This window comes from Electrona antarctica (assembly GCF_951216825.1).
Source record: "Electrona antarctica genome assembly, chromosome: 15".
Lineage (NCBI taxonomy): Eukaryota > Metazoa > Chordata > Actinopteri > Myctophiformes > Myctophidae > Electrona > Electrona antarctica.
Window position 1 is genome coordinate 11065787 of NC_136796.1, and position 25756 is coordinate 11091542.

A 25756-nucleotide genomic window follows, 5' to 3' on the forward strand; every position below is an offset into this window, starting at 1 on the left:
CATGCTTTTGTTCTTGCCTAATGTAAATCGCTCTGGATTAAGAGCGTCTGCTAAATGCCTAAATTGTAAATTGTAAGTATAGCTACAGTACATTGCAGTATTGATACTTTTACTTAAGTAAAACATGTGAGTACTTCTTCCATCACTGTCTGGTTGTGTTTTGCGGCCCCTCAGAGAGGGATTACAGAAGGTGTACATCGTAACCTCCCCACCTTTCTTTAAAAAAAACTGGTACACTGCTGTCAGGTTGTGGAGATAAAACAAATTAAATCACGGCCACCTTGAAGTTCCAGCTCAGTGGCCTTGTGTCCACTCTGAAACTGGGAGGTCAGGGTTCAATCCATGTCCCAAGTCATAACAACAGACTATAAAAATGGTACCCAAAGCCTCCCTGCTTGTCACTCAGATTCAAGGGTTGAACTGGGGTGTAAGACCCCTGCTGCAACATAGTAGTGTCATGTCCAGGGGGTGTACTTGTCTTGTACATCAAGCTGCCTCACACCACTGAAACAGGAGACAGACTCTGGGCCACATGTCTTGGTCTTTTGTGATGATGTCCGGCCAGTTAGAACATCTTTGGTGGGTGCAAGAAGTGCTGAAAAGACGTTTGTCAAGGGAATGTATTTGTTCCTTTTCCTCGCAATTACTAAATTACAGGTTCTTACAATTTCTTGCAACCTTTATGACCTGAAGTGCCCGTCCTGTTCCATTGGATTATTATAGCACAGTACTGTCTGTTCTGTTCTTTTGGATTACCAACTCCTGCTTCACTGGCACAAGGACTGCTGGGATGTAAACTCGGTTACCAAACTTTTTTGGCCGTTCACCCCCTGTTACCTCCTGACCTAGCTGACGCACCCCCCAGGCAATCAAAGGAGAGGGGAAAGGGTAGGCTATAGGGGTGTACCCCCTGTTACCTCCTGACCTAGCTGACGCACCCCCCAGGCAATCAAAGGAGAGGGGAAAGCGTAGGCTATAGGGGTGTATAGCGATGCATTTTAACAGCGATACAATACATGGTTGACAATGTGACCTGACGTCACTCGCTCATCCCCTGGTTCTACATGGAGAATAACATTTGGTCATCTTGAAATATTCTCATAAGTGAGTGTTGTCTCTGTATCGTTTAAGACATTCAGTCATATTTGATACAGTCTGTTTCTAGCGACAATTTAACTAATTCGCAGCACTGTAACAATAGCGTTCTCTCTCACTCAGTCAGTTGATTCTTCATATCCATATGAGTGAACTATATCGTTATTATATCTATATATATATATCTATATATCGTTACAGTTACTATATCGTTACACCCTAGGCTACCATCGAGAAGGGAGAATGTATCATGTATTAGCCTTTTCCCTTAATTTTCTGCTTTAACGTTTTTTCTTTTTTTTTGTCATTTATGTTTCTACAATTTCAGAAAAAGGCAATGAAAACCCCTCCTCGCTCTGATTCCAGCCTAGCGTCTGTGTCAGTCAGCAAACGTCAGAAAGATGAATGTCAGCCAGTCTGCCATTGTCACTGTCTACTTCCCTGTCAGTACCTCTGTCAATGTCAACCAGCCGAGTAGCTTAGTATGGAGGGGGGGGGCGGGGCTGGGGGGGTGGAGGCATAAATCAGCTGCTGTCAGACCTGAGGAGTACTTTTAGAAAGACGGGGGTTGCTAAGAGGCCCGCAGACTTTGAACTTCTAATCACGACAGAGTGTCTCTGGTTATCAAAAGCTATGCACTGTGTCACGGATCACATGACAGCAACTATTGGCATCTTGTGACGCTACGAGTCCTATATATATGATTCTTACACACACAATCACTGGCGCACGCACACACACACACACACACACACACACACACACACACACACACACACACACACACACACACACACACACACACACACACACACACACACACACACACACACACACACACACACACACACACACACACACACACACACACACACACACACACACACTCTCCATCCCCTTCGTTCCTGGTCCTCCTGCTCTATCTCCCCATCTGCCCTCCTGTGTCCTCTCCACACTTGTCTCTCTCTCTTCCTCTTTCTCTAAAAGAGCCACAGTGCCCCTATCTGGCAGAAAAGAGGTAATGCAGTGTGCATGTGTGCGTGGGTGCACGCCGTAATTACTAGAGAAGATAAATCTTGTTAATGAAACAGACTGAAAGAGGAGGGACTCTGGAGAGAGACAGAATGAACAAAATAAAGGGAAGTGTGTGAGAGAGAAGGTGTTACAGAAGAAAAGAGAGGAGGGTGCTGGGAGAGAGAGAGAGAGAGAGAGAGAGAGAGAGAGAGAGAGAGAGAGAGAGAGAGAGAGAGAGAGAGAGAGAGAGAGAGAGAGAGAGACAGAGAGACGGAGAGAGAGAGAGAGAGACAGAGACAGAGAGAGACAGAGAGAGAGAGAGACAGAGAGAGAGATAGAGAGACAGACAGACAGAAAGAGAGAGAGAGAGACAGACAGAGAGAGAGACAGACAGAGAGACAGAGAGAGCCAGATAGAGAGAGAGACAGAGAGAGAGAGAGAGACAGAGAGAGAGAGAGAGAGAGAGAGAGAGAGAGAGAGAGAGAGAGAGAGAGAGAGAGAGAGAGCCAGAGAGAGCCAGAGAGAGAGAGAGACAGAGAGAGAGAGACAGAGAGAGCCAGAGAGACAGAGAGAGAGACAGAGAGACAGAGAGAGAGACAGAGAGACATAGAGAGAGAGCCAGAGAGAGCCAGAGAGAGAGAGAGAGACAGAGAGAGACAGAGAGAGAGAGAGACAGAGAGACAGAGAGAGAGAGAGAGAGAGAGAGAGAGAGAGAGAGAGAGAGAGAGAGCAGAGCAGAGTGTGTTGGTCTGTATAAGTGTGAGAGAGAGAGAGAGAGAGAGAGAGAGAGAGAGAGAGACAGAGAGAGAGAGAGAGACAGAGAGAGAGAGAGAGAGAGAGAGAGAGAGAGAGAGAGAGAGAGAGAGAGAGAGAGAGAGAGAGAGAGAGAGAGCAGAGCAGAGTGTGTTGGTCTGTATAAGTGTGAGAGAGAGAGAGAGAGAGAGAGAGAGAGAGAGACAGAGAGAGAGAGAGATAGACGTAACAGAAATATTGTCTCTCTCCGTTTCTTTTCTTGCACTGTGCTGTGGCAGTGCTGAGAGAAGGTGACGCATGGAGGAGATGGAGGTACATGCAGGGGAGGGGGATGCAGACAAGAGAGAGAAAGGAAGGAACTGATGAACGCGCCGGGGCTTCTGTGACGACTTTGCACAATAAAGATGTATTAGAAATATGGTATCCATAGCAATAAGCACCACCGGGTCCCTTTATCAACGTGTGTGGTTGTGATCACAAGACGCATGGCCGTTATATGACCTAGACTAGAGCAAGGAGTCTTCAATGTTCTTCTGGCCAAGGACCCCTTAAGCTGAGACAGAGATGAAGCAGGGGCCCCCACTAGATAGCAGGGGCCCCCACTAGATAGACTGTTATGCAGATAAAAACATCTCCCTAGATTGAATCTGCTTCGTGTCACATCACATGTTGTTTCCAGCTTTTCTATATTAAGTATTAATACAGTATGTTGGATTCATGTTAATGTGCTGTGATCTACAAGCTCACAACGTTCTGAGCTTTTAGATCTGCTATTTCCGTGAATATGGATGCTAGGGTTAAAGTGGTTATGTAGCAACTCCTGTTTTATGCAAATAAATGGTAAAACAGAAAAGGTATGTGTCAATTAAGCGCCGAAGTCCTGACGTCACTTGCTCATCCATTCACAGACGTTTTACGTTTTTCTCTATGAAGAATAACATTGGGTCATCTTAAAATCGTCTCACATAAGAATTGTGTTCCAAAAATAAACAAACTGTCTTGGCGATATTGTCAGGGAGGTGTCTCTGTATCGTATGTAAGACAGTCATTCAGTCATATGTGATACGTGATGTGTCGTTTCTAGCGAAAATGTACGTGATGTGTCGTTTATAGTGAAAATGTAACTAATTTGGCAGCACTGCAGCAGTAACATTAGCCTTTTCTCTCAGTCAGTTGATTCTTCATATCCATATGAGTGAAACGGCCAGGATGTTTTTTATATTTTTCAAACTGATCTTATATGAGGCGATCTAAAATCCCCCTATGGGGATTACAATGCAAATAAAAAAGTACATGAACCTGTGGACTTAGCGCCCTCTACCGATATTGACGTCAGACTTTGGTGCTCTATAAACTTATACAGTATAATATTATTTGTCATCAATCCACAGGAATCTATTCTAGTTATGTATGTTAGACTGTTACCCAAGCCTTCGAATCATTCTCAGGTTACAAAATAAATGTTAAACTTTTATATCAGGAGTGATCTCACTAGATGTTTTAACACCCACCGATCTATTGGATGGGCAGGATACATTTGATTTTAAAAAATGAATGTATTACTTTGACTCCTATGCCCTATGCAAATTTGTATATTACTAAGAGAAATTGGTTAGGGATTGGGTTTTTTTTCTAAATGTATGGCATGGTAAAATCAAATCCAGATTAAGTATTGCAACCACCTGCCATTGTTGTACTATTGATTGATTGATTGATTGATTGATTGATTGACATGCTTATTAACAGTACAGGTAGCTACAGTCAAAGGTAATGCTAAGAGGATAACACAAAAAGCCCCAGTGGCTTGTTTCCATTGTGGTCCTTTGTACTCAATTCATTCATACATATAATACAGACAATACAATGCAAAATATGCTACAAATCATAATGGAATAAAGCTAGATAGAATCATATAATAAGCCATATTAGGGGTCAGGACATTCTACTAAAAGGGACTTCAAGGAGGACCAAGGGAAGACCAGAACCAGTGGAGGAAAGTAACTCAGTACATTTACTTTAAGTACTGTACTTATTTAGAGGAATTTCTACTTTACTCCAATGTTCAGTACTTTTACTCCACTACACCTCAGAGGCAAATATTGTACTTTTACTCCACTACAATTATTTGAAAACTTTTCTCATATAATTTCATATCACATTACTTTGTTGACTGGGGTCGCCCAGGGGTCTATACTTGCTGCCAAGACAGTAGATATGCTATTGCCGCTGAATGTTCACCTATTCAGTCATTATATTAATACAGGGCACTATTTATATGAGCGCGCGCCATGAACAGAGGGTTGTCAGATGTTGAGACAACTGTCTGTATTGTGTGTGAAGTGAAGTGCAGACACGCTCATGCAAATTAGGTGCATGTATGAGTAGCCTACCTCATACCAAAGAACATGAACAACAACCACAAAAGAAAATAGGGGGGAGGGGGGGGGGGTAGGATAGTTTTTAGCTACTAAAACTATCCTATCCTCTTATTATTATCGCGGGACGCCTGATGGAGGGAAAAGGAACTGTTTGGAATAACGTGTTCCTTTCACTCGCTAACCAGAGAAACTCCCCCCTGTCAGGTGTAAAGGAGCGACTTGGACACTCAGGCATGAAGGAAGCATGAGTTCAAGTCCGTTGCTCGGTTGGCGGAGGGTGTGTAGAGCCCAGGATAACATTAGATAATTGACACAGGGGTGAAAAATGGGTTACAAAATCGTGGTGATTAAAAAATAAATAAAAAAATAAATCTGAACTTGCACACGGGTATATATATTCCATTAGCATATGCAGTGATAACTGATGAATTGAAGATTGAGGACCCCAATGGAAACAAGCCTTCAATCAATCAATCAATCAATGAGGAAGCCAGTTTTTCACTTTACCCAAATTTAAGCTGTTTATGCGCGTTTTTGTGTAAACACTGGAGATTCCGAGTTGGGGTTATGGGATGTTGTGTCATCATGGTTACAGGACCTCTAACCACTGGCTAGACTTGGCTTAATATACACGCACAGCTTCAGACAGTGGCGGAACATACAGATGCTGCAAACGTACAGTTGGAGGCCATCGATATTGTCCTTTTCTTTTTGCTGAGGTTTGCGTGATCTGCGCAAAAGGACAGTTAACCCATTTTGGGCGGGAACCCCTTTTGGTGTTTTAAACATTGTTATAATTTAGCTATTGAAAAATAGCAGATCTACAAGCTCATAGCGCGCCACCGAGTGGCGCGCTACGAGCTTGTAGGTCTGCTATTTTTGAAAAATCGTGAAAATATTTATTTCAGAAAACTGGAGGATTTAGAAGGATTTTTTTAAATGTTGAGGTCAGGCCTAAATGGGTCAAATGATAAGGGACAATATCGGTGGCACCCAACTGTATAAAGGACTTTCATCTAGGGCCAGTAGGTACAGAGTACAGTACACAGCATCTTATGAGCGGTTTGGATGTCATCTCCACAGCACCAGCATGCACATTGACACGTGCATGCAATGTTCAAATACAGCTTGTGTTTGCGAACGCAGTGATTGCGAACGCAGTGAGCATTTACTATGAGACCCAGCAGATCATGTCTGTCTGTCGGTCTGTGTGTCTCTGTGTGTGTGTCACGCTGTAACACCACCCGCCCACCACCAGAGGGCGCAGCTGTATCACACACAAAAAACACACACACACACACACACACACACATGCACGCACACACACACACACACACACACACACACACACACACAAAATGAACTTAACTTAAAAAAACTTAACTTAAAAAAAAAACTTAAAAAGAAAAAACGTTAAAAAAAACTTAAAAACTTAAAAAAGTACGTAATTTATTCTAATTGTTGTTATTGCAATTTACGAGCTGCGTTCGCTTCCCGCGTTCGCGCGTCTTACTTGTATTATTAGAGCAGAAACTGTAAACATCAACTTCTCATGGTGGTGGGTGGCAACCGGTTGTCACTACTCACTAGTGCTGCAAACTTAATCGAATGTAATATTGCGATCTAGACACCTAATGCAATCTCATTTCTAAGTTTATCAAGAATCATGCAGCACCAGGTGGCTGTCCATTTTAGTTACTCATATCAACTTAGCAACAACTAATATATCATGGAAATCGTGATCTCAATTCTTCCGGAGGAAAATCAAGATTGACATTTGAGCAAGAATCGGCACGCACGCACGCACGCACGCACGCACGCACGCACGCACGCACGCACGCACGCACGCAGATTCAGGAGTAGATACCACCCACTGCTCAACCTAATCACTCCCATTCTCTATCTCCTCATCAAGTTCACCTGCGTCCCTAGTCTCACAGCCAATCACGTAACATTCCCCACAGCATAAATACACCTCTTATCTCATCCCTTACCTGTTTGATACTGCCTCGCGCTGTCAAAATTCCCCCCCCCTCCTCCCCAACTAACCCCCTCAGCCTTGCCCCGCTAACACTTCTTTCTCTCTCGTTCTCCTAGGAGCCCCGGGGGGGGCAGCGTCCGAGTCGAGGCGACCGACCGCTCCCGAGCAGAGCACGGCGGTCGTCAGGCTCCCGAGACTACGCCCCCACCCTGAGTCTCGCCCTCCTCAGGCTCCCCATCAATACACCTACATCTCACTTGTGCAATAAATACTCCTAATCTTGAGCAGTTGGTGTGGTCTCTTATATTAGTGAACCCAATAGTATTTACTTCATTTGTAATTTACAGAGGTTCCCCAGTGCCTATTGTTGGCTCCCTCCTTTTGTCCCTCTACACCAGGGTTCCCCAATAGGCGGCCCGCGGGCCATTTGCGGCCCATGGAAGAACTTCCCCCAAAAAAAAGAAAAAAAGTGTTTTTTTTTTGTTTTTTTTAGGGGGTCCCAGATATAAATGGCATTAAATGGGGGTCAGTAGCCTATGCATGTCAAACTGGGCATCCTTTTCAAATGGGGTCTTGCCCTGAAAATTTATTTTCAGGGCAAGACCTCAACCTCATGCGTGCGGACTCGGCCCCCAGCCTGGTACCCTAGTCAAAATATGGCCCTTGAGGAAAATTAATTGGGGAACCCTGCTCTACACCAAATCTCTTTGTTGAAAATATCCCACCTGTAAGTTCACAACGCGCCACACAACATGATGCACTAGATCACCAATTTGTGCCGAATGATCGCTTACCGTATTTTCCCCAAATGTTCGCCCATTATGACATGCCCAGAACAGGAATGCTAAAGTTCATACAGTATGTGGTTAGAGAAAGATGAGAACCTCCTACCAAATGGAATGTACAAAATTGTATAACTAAATGCAAAAGAAACGTACACACATATCAGACGAACATGCTCTGTGCTGTCCGTGTTTTATGGCCGCCTCAATGCTTTTCCAATGGAAGTCACGTGGTTTGACCAAACAGTTGTGTGTGATGGGGGGATGGGGGGCAATCAAACACAAGTGTTTGGTCAAACCACGTGACTTCCATTGGAAAAGCATTGGGGCGGCCATGAAACACAGGCAGAGCACAGCACAGTTGTTCTTTATGTGTGTACGAAGCCTCAGGGTTTTTCTGTGTACTACTACTGGAGGCTGATGTGCCACAACTTAGTTTGACGGATCGTCGCTGCATGGGAGGACTCTTTGCAGATCACGACCGCGATAACTCCCACACATATTTACCAAATGCAAACGCCAACAGACAATATATTCAGCCACCTGTCTCTCTATACCAACAGTGGTTGCTTCAGAATGATCTAGCAGAGCACCGGCGCCAACAGCTTATATTGTCACTTTCACAGGCTTCTACTCAATCTGTTTATAGGGCACTGGCTTGGCAGATGTGTTTTTTCCATAAAATCTACAAAGAGAAAAAAAAAGAACAAGAGTCTGGGACATTGCATTAAAACTCAAAAACTCGAATCAAGACATCTATCAAAAAAATTATAATCAGAAGAGCTGTAAAAATAGTGCAAGTGATGGAATACACAGATAAGACAGGAATAGCACTTAAAACAAACATACACATACCATATATATACACACACAGATACACCTGACACACACAGAGAGAGAGAGAGAGAGAGAGAGAGAGAGAGAGGGAGAGAGAATTGAACTGTCATGGCCAGAATGGGCACTTTGATCACTTTATGTTCACGGCACGGCAGAGAAGAAAGGGGAGAAGAGAAGAGGATGAGGGAGAGGAGAGGAGAGGAGAGGAGAGGAGAGGAGAGGAGAGGACTTGAGTGAAAAACAAAAGATGAGAGAGAGAGTGGTTTGAGGAGGAGGAGGAGGTGAGGGAACACAGAAGAATCAAGGAGAGAGAGGGGGGAATATTGATAGAACGAATAGGGGATGAAAAGCCTCCTCTGCGTGATGAGGGTGTGATCACATCACACGCTAGTTACCCAGGATTCATAGCGTGAGATGAGTTCCCAGAATCCCTTTCATCTCCACGACACCATGTAGTAGCAGTCTACGAGAGGAGAACCCTAGGAGACCCACGCATGCACGCACACACTCTCTCACACTGCAAACACACACACGTTTGTACACACACACACACACACACACACACACACACACACACACACACACACACACACACACACACACACACACACACACACACACACACACACACACACACACACACACACACACACACACACACACACACTGCTAACATGTCATGACATGTACACAGACTCACATAGACACACACACACAGCACTCACGCAGTTACACACAAACACACACACACACACACACACACACACACACACACACACACACACACACACACACACACACACACACACACACACACACACACACACACACACACACACACACACACACACACACACACACACACACACACACACAACTCTGTTGTCACAGTGTTTGATCTCTCTGTAAGCATGGTTACCTGGACCTGAGTCTCTGAACTCTGATAACTCGTGAAAGAGAAGAATATAGGAAAAACGCCGGTAATGGTAATAGTGGTCACATTCCTCCATTCAATTAGCCACCGATGGCCTAGTGGTTAAGGCGCATACCGCATATAGGGCCCTATTAAGCAAGACGAAAAACCCATGCGGTAATACAGATTTCGCCCTCGCTCTGCGCCTTTTCGTATTATGGAAGCCGTGGTGAGCGCTCACTCATATGGAATACCACGTTCCTGCATAATTTAGCATTGGGGGAGTGTCCATATGTTAATTATTTTCGCTTTGCGCTAATTTGCTATTAAGCCCCTTGACCTAAAAACACTCAGCGCATACCGATTCCGCCTGGGTCTGACCACGTCTTAAAAGCAAAAAGCACTGTTTGATTTGACACTTGAGCGGCTCTGGAGTGCTGCTGGAGTGTTGCCATGTCTGTTTATTATAAGCGGCTTCTTTTTCTGCAAAGATGCTTGTAAATATTGGTAGTTGTGGTTGCTTTTCTTGTTTCTAAAGTGCTTATTTGGGCTTTTCTCCTAATGTTGTTTAAACCAGTGATCCTCACACAGCGACATTCCCATGTCAAGGACCCCCAGATTAATGCATTTGCCCAACTAAGCCAGTGACCCCCATGACAGATTTGTGTTTTTAAATGTTTCAATAACATTTTTCAAAAATATTCCACAATTGTCACTTTTTTCAAAGATTACATTGTTTAAAACAATGAACTCTGACTGCAGGGGGATATATATTTATAATGATCATTCTAACAATGTGCAAGAAAATATGTAAAAAGAAGGAAGAACTTTATATTTGTGGACAATCAAAATATGCTGGAAATTTTAATGTGGTGTCATTAAAAGGAATCTTGATATGGCAGACTCACTATCTAGAAAATAAAAACATGGCACTTCATTTAAAATAGGTTGTAGACCCCTGTTATATGCGATTCTTTTGGGAGTATGTTTATAGACCTATTTACTTGTTTCTATGACACATGGCAACAGCGAGTTTTCTGGCTTTCTCGTTGAGATTATAAAGGGTCATATATCGCTCATTTCTCAACCTTTTTTAGAAATTAAAACATCTCCATACTCATTGGGAGGTTTGCTTTCATACGCTGTATCACACCCGACTCAATTCTTCTTCAATAATATGCTACGAGCGAAGACCATAACATTGGGGCCGCAGCAATACGCATGGCGCACGTATGGCATTTCAACTCATTCCTTCGTCGTGACTCGAATGAAATAAAATAAAATAAACGTTATTTTACTGGTGTTTTTCAATAGAAACAAATAAAGAGCGTGTGTGCAACAGTCAGTGCATATACGTGCATGCACTATAGGCTATATTTCCTCCTTGTCGGGATGGTGAGCTGAGCTCTTCACAGCCCGTTTGTCTTTCATATTATTCTTATAATATTTGATATTATAAACACTCATGGTTCTCTCATTTCTCAACCGTTTTTTAAAATGTAAAAATCCCCATATTCCTTAGGAATCTTGCTTTCATTCGCTGTATGGTACATGGTTCTATTTTTATCGAATTAAACAATATCAAACGAACTTGTATGTTCGGGGGTTAGACGATTCTGGGAACATTACGCATGGATTGCCAATTTGCCAGCCAATGCTGCGTATCTACTCGCAGTTCCATTCCGATCTGAAAGGTATAGGTAGGTGCCATTTCAAAGTCTTAGTTATTCATTTATGAATCAAATGAACTAGAATAAAGATTTTTACAGCTGTTTTTCATGCTTAGAACAGAAACAAATGAAGTGATGATGTGCGTATATCTCCCTCCCTTAGCATATGGCTGCGCCGCTGTAATGACTTTCCAATGAAAACTGCAAGTTACTTAACAAAATAGAGACATAGGCCTACAAGCTATGCACATCATGGCTGTGACAGCTTGTGGATCTGTTCTTTGGAGGCATAAAGGTGACAGCATGCAGTGCAATATGAATAATTAACCCAAATGTGACAAAGTCATGTCATGTCTATGGTGCCAGTCTGCAGAAATGTAATACCACTTGCCGAAAAGGGCGCATCATCAGCTGGTGTCGTAAAGAGAATAGTACGGACATGTTCATTGGGTAAGCCTCAAAACTCCCTTAAACACTCCCATGACTAATTCAAGGCCGTTTTGCTCACACCACGGGGTGTCGAAAGCGCTTCTTACCTGGCCCATAATTGTAATATGACATTGCACCCGCCCCCACGTCTTAAAAACTGTAAAATTATATGTAATTAGATTCCTCTTGCTTAATAGGGCCCATAGGCTCTAATGTAGCCTGGTAGCGAGTTGCAGGTTCGATTCCTGAGCCTCATGCCCTTTAGCCTAAAACATACTGTATACTTCAGGCAGCTAGAATTTCCCTCTACACAAAATCACTTTGCTGAAAATAGCCACTCTACAAGCGCCAGGCCCGGTGCCATGGGGTGGCATTGCCCTCCTTGCATCCCTATGTGAAAAGTGTATTTTATTCTTTATTTTATGTTTTTAATAATTCCTTTATTTTAGGCATTCAGTTGAGTGGTAAATGTAATCATTCTTGTAATGTGAGTGATGGGGACTGAGCTTGACTTTACATAAGGCCCAAACATCTATTGTTTTATGAAGTACCAGGAATGTGCCATTGCTATTTGTTCTGTCTGAATACCTGCAATCTATACAGGCAGATTCTTTTGAATTGTCACCATCAACATCAGTATACAGTATATGCCTACCAACTTAAGCATACGCACATAAAAAAGCCAGCCGACCACAGTATAGTACTTTCAACTTACATACATGTATACATACTTAGTACGTTATACCTTTTACCCAACCAATATTGAAACATCGTAATTACGTCACCATTGACAGCCAGTTGTAACCCGACTTTAGTATTTAATTTAAATGTTTTACAGAGAGGCTGAGATTTGACAGTTCGTAGCGGTCGACAGTACTTACGCGTTCTGCTTGCGCACAAGTAGGCCATAAATGGCCTACTTTTGTGCAACACGCAAGTAGGCACTCGACAGAGTCCAGTTCTAGTTTCATACTGGAGCCGGCCCTGACAAGCGCACTTAATTAAATATAAACTAAACACATTTTATTTAACCACAAAAAATAATGCATTTTTTTTAAATGTCACCAAATGTCGAATAAAGCCTTATATCAGCCAGGGTAATATATATGTGTGTATATATATATATATATATATATATATATAGGTTGGGCATAGTCTCTGTGTCTTTGTATTCAGTCTGTTTCTGCATGTCCATTCGTCCCTGTCCACTCTCTCCTCACCTCTCCTTTTTCGATGATGTTGCTCTTTCGCTCTGCTGAGCGGTCATTCAGATGTGAACACTTTCACAGACCGCTGGCCTCCCACTGTGCTTGTGCATGTGCCTGGGTGTGTGCATGTGCCTGGGTGTGTGCATGTGGCTGGGTGTGTGGGACTCACCTCACCTGTTCCTGTCCCTCACCTGCTCTCCTATCCTCTTGCCTCCCTTCTTTTACCACTCCTTTATTTTTTTTTCTATTATTTTCTCAATTTGTCCTTTCAAGCTGGTCATCATAATGTGTGTCATTGTGTGTCAAACTAAGGCAGTTCCAAAGGCAACCGCACCGATGGGGAGAGAGTGAGAGAGAGAGAGAGAAAGAGAGAGAGAGAGAGAGAGAATGGGAGAAAAGAAAAGGAGACGACCTACCTCAAACCCTAACCTAACCATAACCGCAAGCACGGAGCACGCAAACCTTAATCCGGTCGCCAACCTTAACGCATGTTCGCCAACCTTAATCTGGTCGCCAACCTTATTAAATGCATGTTCGCCAACCTTAATCCGATCGTTGTTCCTGCATGTTGGTCCTACAGAGATTAACCTGGTATAGTGGACCAAATGGAGACAGCAAATTAATAACCCTGGAATATTGGACCAAATTGAAACGGAATTAACCTGGTATGGTGGACCAAATGCACACAGACAATTAAACTGGTAGAGTAGATCAAATTGAAACAGAATTAACCTGGTATAAGACAAGTTTACCGAATCGACACAGAATTAGTGGACCAAATGGAGAGAGAGAGCATCTGAGAAAAAAAGTTTCCCCCGTTGTGCATGGAGGTGACTTTGCCACATTGTGTGTGTGAATATGTGCGTTCATCGCCGTGTGTGTGTGTGTGTGTGTGTGTGTGTGTGTGTGAGTGCACACACGTGCCGTGCATGTGTGGTCAGCTATTCTGCATTATTTTCTTCTCTTCCCCCTTTTTCCATATATTTTGCTCACATCCTGTAGGTCACATTCTCTCTCCCTCTCCTCCTCCACTTCGTCTCTCTAACCTTTCTGTCTATCTCTGTGTCACCCCCCCCCAACGACACCGATAATTGACATATTATTAGCCAATGACCTTCTGTCGCCGGGCGAATCCCCACCAATTAAAAGCGGGGCCATTTCCCTGTCAACTTGCAGTAATGGAAATTCATACGGTCCACAATCTAAATGAGAAACGCACACACCTGCCAAGCCCATAACTCCATATGCATGCATACACACACTGGCACGTGCGCGCACACGGCAACATGCAAACAAGAATAGGTGCGCGTGTGCACACTCACACATCACAAAACACACACCACACCAACGGTAATTGGGTGATAATGGATGTTCGCCATACATTAAATCAAGCATGTCAAATACCAGCCAGAGAGCAATAAGACAGGAGAGAGAGAGAGAGAGAGACAGAGAAATGATGTACAGGGAGAGGTCAGTGTGTGTGTGTGTGTGTGTGTGTGTGTGTGTGTGTGTGTGTGTGTGTGTGTGTGTGTGTGTGTGTGTGTGTGTGTGTGTGTGTGTGTGTGTGTGACATCAGAGGACAGAAGAAGGGTATCCAACTAACTTCTCAACTCACTCCATCACAGAGAGATGGACAGAGGGGGCGTCATCAGGAGTGAATGAAATGAATGGTGTGTAATAGAGAGAGGACGTGGAGCAAGAGAGAGAGAGAGAGAGAGAGAGGGGGGGGGGGGGATTAGGCTGAGAGATTGGCAAAAAGTGATGGTGACAATGAGGAGTGCGAGTCAGAAAGTGTGTGTCTGGGGGGGGGGAGGGGGTGGTGCAAAGTATAGAAAATTAGATATGTGAAGACTAGTCCCAAAGCACTGGAACAGCAGTATGTGTACCAGGAAATGTCATAAAGAAGCTGCACAAACTTGTCTTAGGCCTCAAACCGCATTATCCAGGTAAGATGTTGACCGAGGAAGAGGTCAGGCGGCAGCTATCCACTATGCAGAACACTCGCCAATTCATTGATGTCGGTGGCTATTTTCACTACTGCCATGTATGATGACTATACAAGATCATGGGCCCTTTGTTTTTTTTACAAATCTAACGCTGATTAATAATATTTGTATTAGTTCTTTCTCTCCCTTTTCCTTCCCTCCATTTTATCTCCCTCTGTGCTCGTCTTACCCAGCTACCCCTCCGTTACCCACCCATCTCATCTCATCCCTTCACATAGATCTATTCAACCATCGCAGAGATAGAGCCCTCCCATAAGACCGTTATCTCTCTATTGAATAGGCGAAATCATCCGTTATCAGCACCTTCGAATAGGGCCAATATGGCCATACTGGCATACTCACCGTTTCAGTATGTGTGGTGAACATAAATTACATTTGTTAGATGTATCTTGTAGAATGTTATGGGGGTGAAGAAAGGATATCTTCAATTCTTCACCCCCTTCATATCTTCAGCCTATATGTTGTGAATTACCCCCTGGATGACTAAATATGAATAGATATGAATGAATAGTAGTGATATACCTTTAGTAATTATAGGCCAAATTTTACTCAGTCAAACAGACTCTGGCTGTGACATTAAAGTGATGTTCAGGTTAATGCGTAATAACAAACTTCAGAAAAAGTTACAATGAGGTCTAGAAGATGACTCTCAAAACTGTTCAGACGGTACAAAATGAATAGTGTCAAAACTAGTGTCAAAAACTGGAACATAGAACTCCAGTAACCTCATCAGCTTTATCAACATAATGAATGCACAAAGGAAAGAAATACAGGACATCCATTACTGAAACATATCACATTCCGTTTTACTGTTAATAGAGTGATTTTAAATAATAAAACTCTATTAGGCTCAGCGTATCAATTTCTGCTCTGCCTTCATATTTCACAATAACTGGACAATTGGACAATAAAAGGACAACATGAACACACTGCTGAATACTGATCGCTTGGAGATGGTTTCAACCGACGTCCATACAGCTCGTGTTCCGAAATGATTAGTCTTTTGTGAGGAATGGAAATTTTCATTTGCCCATTGTCTTCCTCATTCGTTTCGCCACCCATCATTTGATTTGTTTAATTTACTTCTAACGCTGATTCAGGTCACACACACTGCGTTCATGTTCGGCACTGTCTGCATAAAAAAAAGATATATATTTGATATGCGTATGAAGACGTGCCCAAACTCGGAACACATTGGCTGCATAATTGCAGATATCAAATTACTGATGACATAAAAAAGTCAGAAAATGGCCAATATATTGTCCAAATCAATTTATCAGTCTGGCTCTACTCATCCTTAACTCGTCTTGTATCCTCTTTTTGGCTCCGCAACGAGTGTTGCGGCCTGAGCTGGATGAGGGTAGATGAGAGGACATGATTATAAAGAGTAACACTCTATACTGTAAAACTATACAAATGCAATAAAAAGCTGAAGGACCTTTTTTTTCCCTCTCTCCGTCTCTCTGAACTCTGAAGGATCAGGAAAGTAAGACATTCAGTTATGAATAAAGCAAATAACAAGTGAAAGGGTAAAGCATGAAGACCCGCTGTGTGAACAAACTAACTCAGAACTTGAAGTTGGAACTTGAGTTAGATTACACTATTTGGATTTGGTAAATCAAACTCTAAAGGTGGCCTTACACTAGCCGATAATCGGGCATTTTTGACGCTCGGGGGGTGCCCGACCGCTCAAAGCGCGATCGGGATCGGCCCGATCAACATCAAGAATGTTTGATATTTGCTCTGCCCCGCTCCGATTATCCTGTAGTGTGTGGTGCTATCAGATTTCAGATTGAAGAAAAAAAACTGCTAGTGTAAGGCCACCTTAACTCTAAAACTATTTGTCCATGTACATAATTGTTTATCTGTCTATCCAACCAGTTTACGTACATTCTGCAGTACCGTTTCTCCGCGCCTCAAACACAGGCCTTTGTATGGCTACAGTGCGACTGGTTCAATCCTACCCTAAATCTAGGACTAAGACGTGACACCTCAAAGTGGGGTACATTGCATCCACTGGTCAATCCAAGGGCCTACCACTCCACTCTCGTGATATGTTCTTTCCCAACTCTTGGAGAGTATGTAGGCCTTTCCCTGGACCTTCTAGCGGCTAGAAGGTCCAGGGAAAGTCCTACATTGTAGGACTAGTAGCATGCCAAAGTTTGTGCTATTGCCATTGAGAATGCATTGGGCGTTTAAGTTAAATAACTCAGAAACTACAAATCATTTAAAAGTAAAACCTTCCAGCATTTGTCTCCACAGTAAGCTGAATTATAAAATGTGTGAATAGAGTTTCTAGGTGAAAGTAATTTGTTGACGTGCCATAGAGCTGCCATTGAGCGCCATTATAAATTTCTCAAATTTGAAAGCACTATATTTCTAAAACTATGAAACATTTCAAAGATTTCTTTTCAGGCAAACATGTCCACCGTAAGATGAACCTAAATAGGTTTGAATGGGGTTTCTAGGTGTAAGTATGTATGTAGGGTTTGAGGATATTCCGCGGTCACAAGTGCGGAAGTGCTGACTAGATGTAACGTCTTGTCTAGAGGCTGCCGAATAGATGGGATTCCGGGTTTAGAGATGGAAGCTTTAACTTAGGTTTAAAGTTAGATTTATCTTCTTGAAGTAACTCTACAGAAATCTTAAATCCGTCAGAGAATATTTGCTGGCACGAGGCCTTATAAAAGGAGGGAGTGACGTAACGACTAGGTAGTCGTGACGTCAACCCTGACAGTACCCCCCCTCGAGGAACGCGTCCACGCGGGTTTGGGGGGATGGCTGAGGATGGCTGAGGTAGCCTGGGATGGCTGAGGTAGCCTGGGATGGCTGAGGTAGCCTGGGATGGCTGAGGTAGCCGGGGATGGGGGTATAATCTCCTTGGGGGTATAATCTCCTTGGGTATAATCTCCATCTTGGGGATATTTTAGGATATTTTAGTCTCCATCTTGGGGTTCAGCCGAAGTGGCCGGGGATGGGTATAGAGGGGGTTCCAGGTGGTCCTTGAGGGGTTCCATGTGGTCCTTGAGGGGGTTCGAGGTGGTCCTTGAGGGGGTTCCAGGTGGTCCTTGAGGACGGATTTAACTGTAGGGTTTGAGGATATTCCGCGGTCACAAGTGCGGAAGTGCTGACTAGATGTAACGTCTTGTCTAGAGGCTGCCGAATAGATGGGATTCCGGGTTTAGAGATGGAAGCTTTAACTTAGGTTTAAAGTTAGATTTATCTTCTTGAAGTAACTCTACAGAAATCTTAAATCCATCAGAGAATATTTTCTGGCACGAGGCCTTATAAAAGGAGGGAGTGACGTAACGACTAGGTAGTCGTGACGTCAACCCTGACAATGTAGGACTAGTAGCATGCCAAAGTTTGTGCTATTGCCATTGAGAATGCATTGGGCGTTTAAGTTAAATAACTCAGAAACTACAAATCATTTCAAAGTAAAAAGTTCCAGCATGTGTCTCCACAGTAAGCTGAATTATAAAATGTGTGAATAGAGTTTCTAGGTGAAAGTAATTTGTTGACATGCCATAGAGCTGCCATTGAGCCCCATTATAAATTTCTCAAATTTGAAAGCACTCTATTTCTAAAACTATGAAACATTTCAAAGATTTCTTTTCAGGCAAACATGTCCACCGTAAGATGAACCTAAATAGGTTTGAATGGGGTTTCTAGGTGTAAGTATGTAGGACTAGTAGCATGCCAAAGTTTGTGCTATTGCCATTGAGAATGCATTGGCAAGTTAAATACGGGGAGGAAATATGACAGCAAACTGCCTGTCATATTTTCTCCCTATTCCAAAGCCCCCCCAGGTACATTATATATTTAAACTATTTTCAGCAATGGTACACTTTTCAGTGGGTAGATCTTGTTGAGCTGGTCATTTTTAAAGTAGATCTCACGTCATAAATGTGTGGGCACCCCTGTTCTAGCCCCTAGGATGACCCGAGGCCCACCACTTAAAAACCACATGCTACGGTGCCCAAATCTGAATTTAGGTGCTCAAATGAACTCAAACTGAAGCAATTCAGTAAAGGTCAACACTTCCTCCTGGGGTCATTTTAGGGGCTGGGACCTCCAGTAAAAGGCCTATACAGTGTTTGCTTTTTACCTAAACTAGCCTTTGATATATACTGTATACACAAACATATACCTCAATCAGCTGGCATGAAACGATGAAGAATAACAGGGTAAATGTCTATGTCTGAACTGTGAGCCGCAAGGAGCAGATTCAACATTCAATCATCCTCTTGTAAATGTAGTGACATTTCCATTAAAGTAGGAATTAACATTTAAATGAAGCAGGTTATTTTCTTCCCACCAATCCTTCAAATGAACAACTAGAAAGGCAATTGTGCTCAGCATAGAGCAAATCTCCACCAGGAGGCATGCACTCATAATAATAAAAGTGCAGTTAACTTTCTACCTACAGCCATGAAGAGTAGTTTCACATGGGATTACCAATTGTTCATGGTCTGTCTCTACGCTCTTCCTTCCCTCTCTCTGCCGCGCGTGCGTGTTTCGCTCTAGACTATGGGAAAAGTGTACCACTACCCTCTAGCCTCTGGCTGGATGCACCCGAACTACCCAATCGCAGAGAGACACGTGACAACAGAACACATCCCAAACAATGCCAAATTGCAAGCGTCTTAATGCTGTGAAAGTAAGAGAGAAAGATGGAGAGAGGATGACACTGAATGTGTAGGACAGTGTGCAGAAGGAAGACAATAGAGACCAGTGTTGGTCAGTACCGTCACTACAAGAAACGGCATTAACCACTTACACCCCAGCATCCTTATTGTGGGGAAGGCTTTCGCAGAAAAATATATACCGGTATAGTTTCGGGTATTTTCTGCAAAAGCCACAGCCATCATTGGACGACCTGCTCTACCTCCTGAGCCACAGCCGCCCAACACCTACATTTTCCCAAGCATTTATGACGTTCAAGCACAGCAGAGCTTTCTGCTGCAGTCTGAAATAAAACTGCTGTAAGTCATGTTCACTGACTGACCTGTATGGGCAGTCGGCAGAAGAGCTTCCGTATGATGGGGGCATATATCATCACGTACCAATCCTTAGGCTGGTGCCTGGGACTCTGCAGGAGAATACAGACACACAAACTTGTGAATGACTGTTTTGTGTGTAGGAAGATATTTTGTGTGAACAAAAACACCTTGTGAGATAGATCAAGGTCCATCCTGGACACTGGACACCTGATCCTCTATTGAGGAGGAACCTTTGATATGCAGTGGCATAAACTTGTTTCCATGGAGAGATAGATCTTTGTTTTTAGATTTGTATTGTAGATCTGCAGTTTTTGCCAAATGTTGGCCTATTATGACTTGCCCCACATACAGGGTTTCTATAGCGTTCATGTGGGTAAAGGTGGCGATACATTACTTCCCCTCCGTGAGGAAACTCACGGCCACGCTTTTTAGCGCACAAAACGTGCGCGTTTACCCTAAACGCGTGCGTTGAATTTAGGTCCAGTCCTATTTTAAAAAACGCACGCGTAAAAATAGCCGATCTTACTTTTGTGCGACACTCTTGTATGATGAAGTAGGGCATTCATTTACAAAAAAAACATTAAAAAGTTGAAATATGGAGATGTGTTTCTGCCTCTGACGACTACTATATACTGCATTATAAGAGGAACCTGACTTGATTGTTGCTCTCATGATGACGTTGTTCCATTTCATGATTGTCATCCTCTCTCAAACTAATCCCCTCTACATGCCATCTTCATGTCCAGACCTAGATTATAATTGCATGCGGGCTGCCAGTATATCCACACTTGACATGATATGAACGGCGATGGGGGGGTGTGGGGGGGCGCTAGGGGTTGAACCACATGAACCCTAGTGTCCCTATTCTGGGGCATATTTAGCGACAACAAAGCAGACCTACAGGCTCAATAACTGAGCCTTCATTATGTTGTGAGCTTTAGATCATCTATTTTCATTGAAGAGATTTTGACGTGTAGAGAGAAATACTAAGTATAGAGCCCACCAGAATCTAGGAGTGGTATTTATCACACAGGCATGTCCAGGGACCAAAAGGAAAGCAGCACAGTGAAATCATGAGAAATCAAATCATGTGTTATGTGATTTAACTCAAAAAACATTTTCACACTTGCTGAATGCTGAGTCAAGTTGGCACGCATGGTTTTTTGCTGTGTGGTTTCTAAACTCCCAGAACGGTTTTGAGAATGTGACCGCGGGGACGCATTGTCTCTCTCTGTGGGAGGTCATTTGGAAATGGAGTGCTGAGTAGCCTTCTCTCTACCCCTGACTGGAAGGCTGTCTTTCCCCCTCTTGGATTCCTCTTCCCTCTGCCCCTGACTGGAAGGCTGTCTTTCCCCCTCTTGGATTCCTCTTCCCTCTGCCCCTGACTGGAAGGCTGTCTTTCCCCCTCTTGGATTCCTCTTCCCCTCTGCCCCTGACTGGAAGGCTGTCTTTCCCCCTCTTGGATTCCTCTTCCCCTCTGCCCCTGACTGGAAGGCTGTCTTTCCCCCTCCTGGATTCCTCTTCCCCTCTGCCCCTGACTGGAAGGCTGTCTTTCCCCCTCTTGGATTCCTCTTCCCCTCTGCCCCTGACTGGAAGGCTGTCTTTCCCCCTCTTGGATTCCTCTTCCCCTCTGCCCCTGACTGGAAGGCTGTCTTTCCCCCTCTTGGATTCCTCTTCCCTCTGCCCCTGACTGGAAGGCTGTCTTTCCCCCTCCTGGATTCCTCTTCCCTCTGCCCCTGACTGGAAGGCTGTCTTTCCCCCTCCTGGATTCCTCTTCCCTCTGCCCCTGACTGGAAGGCTGTCTTTCCCCCTCTTGGATTCCTCTTCCCTCTGCCCCTGACTGGAAGGCTGTCTTTCCCCCTCCTGGATTCCTCTTCCCTCTGCCCCTGACTGGAAGGCTGTCTTTCCCCCTCCTGGATTCCTCTTCCCTCTGCCCCTGACTGCGAAACTCCATAAAGAGTGATGGATGCTGGTGGAAACACAGAGTGGTGATTATGGATCATCAAAGAGTAGCAAGGAAGGACAGACATGGAGAAAAACAGAGAGCGTGAGATGGAGAGTGTGAAAGAGAGAGAGAGAGAGAGAGAGAGAGAGAGAGAGAGAGAGAGAGAGAGAGAACTGGGAAGATTCGTAATGGTTAATGATGCCATTGATTCTGCCAGCTTCTGTAGATGGAGCAAGTGTGCCATCAAGTGGTTAAGTGCTCCAATGTCAACCCCTGGCTTATAGCTGATGTAAACAATTTCATACTTCTACAAGTATGAGTCTTTAATATCCTGTCGCAGGAGATTGAAATCCATTTTTACAACTGTCCAGAAAAGCAACTGAAATAAAAATTAATCTAAATTCTTTCCAGTTTAAGGCTTGTTGTCCATCACATACACATCAAGAACTTTGACGCAATAACACCAAAACCAATTTTCTGTAAGTATGTGCACATAAATCATAGACGTAGCTCGTAAATATTTGCAGTAAACTCAGGTTCTCTGGAGTCAGGGCACTCGGACTAAGCTTGTATTAGTTAATGTGCCAAACACATCAGATACATGATTGCCTTGTGCATCAGGGGGAACTGTTGCCCTTCACTTAATCATATATTCAGATTCAGGTCCCACTTTTCAATTTACTGTGGTGCAGTTCAATATAATTACGTTCAATGCAGACACCAAGCAAGCAGCGTCCTGGAATACAGACAGGATTGTTTATCAGTGTTTCTCAACACCAGCCTAAGAGGCTACAACAGTTATTAAACTAATGAATTTAATCGATTATTGAAATGCTATTTTGGGCATGTCATTATAGGCTCCAGTTCGTCCAGAGGGGCCCAAAGGGAATGTTTTTATAGTGTGCTTTTTTCTTGTTGTTGTTGACATTATTATATGATAATTATTTCAATATACTGTTCTAGAGGTAGATAAGTATACAATGCAGATGTAACAAAAACGTTTTAAAATGTTTAATCAATCATAAAGGCTACAAATAACATATTTGTAGACTTTGTGATTGATTGAAAATGTTCAATTTATTTTACACAAATGTACACACTTCAACATCTTATTTACACATGTGTACAGTAATTGTATATTGCATTTTTCACTGATAAGCCACTCTAAATCTACCCCTCCAGTGGGATCAAGGTAATACCCTCAAGTTTGAGAACCATTGTTCTGAAAAATAAAGTGCAATTCCATGGACAGACTTTCCTCTCAGCAGGAGGCACAGTGAGCAAAGGAGAGGATCCTGTAGCCTACAGCTATCTGAACCTGAGAACAGATTGATTTTGAAATATATTACTGGAGAATAAAAGGCATGCAGCTGCTGGTTAGTGGATGTGAAGTAGACGCCGGGCCCTGTTGCAACATCCTTAGTTTAGAATTCAACTCGTGATGTCGTCGCTGTCGGGCGGAAACCTTGTATGTCCGGATGAATACCAGAACGCCCGCCTCAAAACACAGTCATCCATGGCCAAACAGCCGACGCAACTGCTCTGCCTGGTATTCCTATAAACGTAACCTCAGTACACCGTATGCCTAAACGGTTAAAGGATCAGTTCGCCACTATAACATGGCATTTGTCATGCTTTAGTATGATATCGGTTCATGAAAAAAATATAAATATTTTCATTTGGCGATATAGTGGCTGACAACGGCTCATGTAACGAGCCGAGGAACGGTGCGCTCATTTCCTACATTACCCACAGTGCATTGCGCGACAGACAGACAGGCAGCCCCAGGCACCCAGGAAGCTGAAAGTTTCTTGTGTTGTTGTTGTTTGGAGTTGAAAGCGATAGAAGTAATAATAGCTAATATTTAGCGGTAGTAATAGTAACAGCAGTAGTGGTGGTATAGTAGTTAGTAGCCTAGTCTCTGGTAGTAAGTAAGTAGCGGTAATAGTAGTGATTTCGAACGCGTGTCGGTGGTGAAAGTATCCGTGCGTCGGACTCGAGATGCCACTGGCTGGCTTTGTTTGGCCTAATCGTATTCCATATTATTATTCTGTGTTATCTCAGTAACACGGTGCCAAAACCGAACCATATTCCTAAGCTTAACCTCAGTAAAACTATGCCTAACCCTAAACTTATTTCTAACCTTATTCTCAGTAAAACAAATACAAGAACCGCCCCACCGAGTGGTCACCCAACGTGAGGTCGGCGAGGGACTTTTTGATGTCTGTTGGTAGGGCATTCCACTTATGATGGCATAGCAGTAGAACAAGCTCTTTAATACTTTTTTTGAAAATAACAGATCCATCCATACCTACAACATAACACTCAGATAATAGGCCTACTTTATTTAAACCATACCTACTTAAGGGCCTATAAAGCAAAACAAATCCTCCACTCGCAGTCTCGCACATTAGATGCCAGTCTGGAGGAATCAAGCAGGCTGGACCATCCGACTGACAGCAAACCCCCAGGGGTCCTTGACAGATCTCCAGCGGGTCCTCAGCTAAATTAGTTAGTTAATACAGCATTAAAATCAGTTTAACCACCCAAGAAAAATAAATAAAGAACTCATCATTTTGAGAAACTAGAGCGGTGCCCGTGTTGTGATGTCAGAACAGGCCAGATCCATATATGGAGATATAGGGGTGATCAGGTCCAGAGCCCGGGGAGAGGCTTTTGTGCTGGTTCTGCACAACCGGAAATGCATGCTCCAGCCAGTTATTGTCTCCACCAGGCCAAAGGCATGGGGAGAGAGTATGTTTTGCACTCCGTCCGTCCGTCCGCCCGTCTGTCTGTGTACAGCTAATCTCCGGCACCATTAACCCGGTCGATGCCAAATTTTACACACACACTCCCTGGATTCCAACGATGAACCTCTGCCCCAAATTTTCCAGAACGGCCTGTTATAGTGCCACCAGGAGGCAGACTTTTGAAAAACAAATCTTTTGATATTATTCCTCCAGATTCTGTCCAAAAATCTTTCACAGACTTTCCTACTAGGCTGAGGAATATATCCGAGGCCATCTTATGGAGTTCTGTGTCAGGCATGCCCAAATATGGAGTGGTGTGATGTCAGAACAGCCCAGCTCCATATATGGACCCTGGGCAGGGGCCCTGTCCAGAGCCCGGGCAGAGGCCTTTTTGGGGTGGTTCTGGACAACCGTGGGTCCGACCAACTCAACACCGGGCACTGCACCCCCTGTGGTGGTGTGGAACACGCGTGTCGAATCTGAAGTCGGTGGCGGTGGGGACGCTGGGGATGAACGGTTCTCGAGTTACGTGGATTACACACATACAGAGACTTGGTGCCTTTATAGATATATAGATACCGGTAGATATATGTACAATCATTTTTGGAAAACATGAACATATATCTTCTCTTTTGGGGTTCTCTGGTACCACCTATACTGACACTGTATCTGCTATGATATCTATCAAAATGAACCACTGGGGCCACACAGCAGATGATACCGCACCCACCCACAGCAGTCAGCGAGGCTGAGCCAGGCCCAGACAGTGTGCCTCAGAATTTGAATATATACAATTTTGTCCTCTGCCTCTTTAATCTGTCCCCACACCAGTCAGTGTGTTATTTATTGATATTCTGAACTCACCATGACGACTGGTTCCGTCTTCAAAGGAGTCCAGTGACGCTAATAATTAGTCCACAGCTGCGTGTGGCAAACGTTTTACCTGTAATTTGTCAAACAAACAAACCCAATGAGGTTCCAAACGGAAACGG

General features: G+C 43.6%; 1 long non-coding RNA gene across 1 annotated transcript in view; it reads left to right on the forward strand.

The window, feature by feature from the left end:
- The window catches only part of LOC306938753, a 101890-nt gene that overhangs the window by 62587 nt on the left and 13547 nt on the right, over window positions 1-25756 (forward strand). The gene's annotated exons all lie outside the window — the stretch shown is intronic.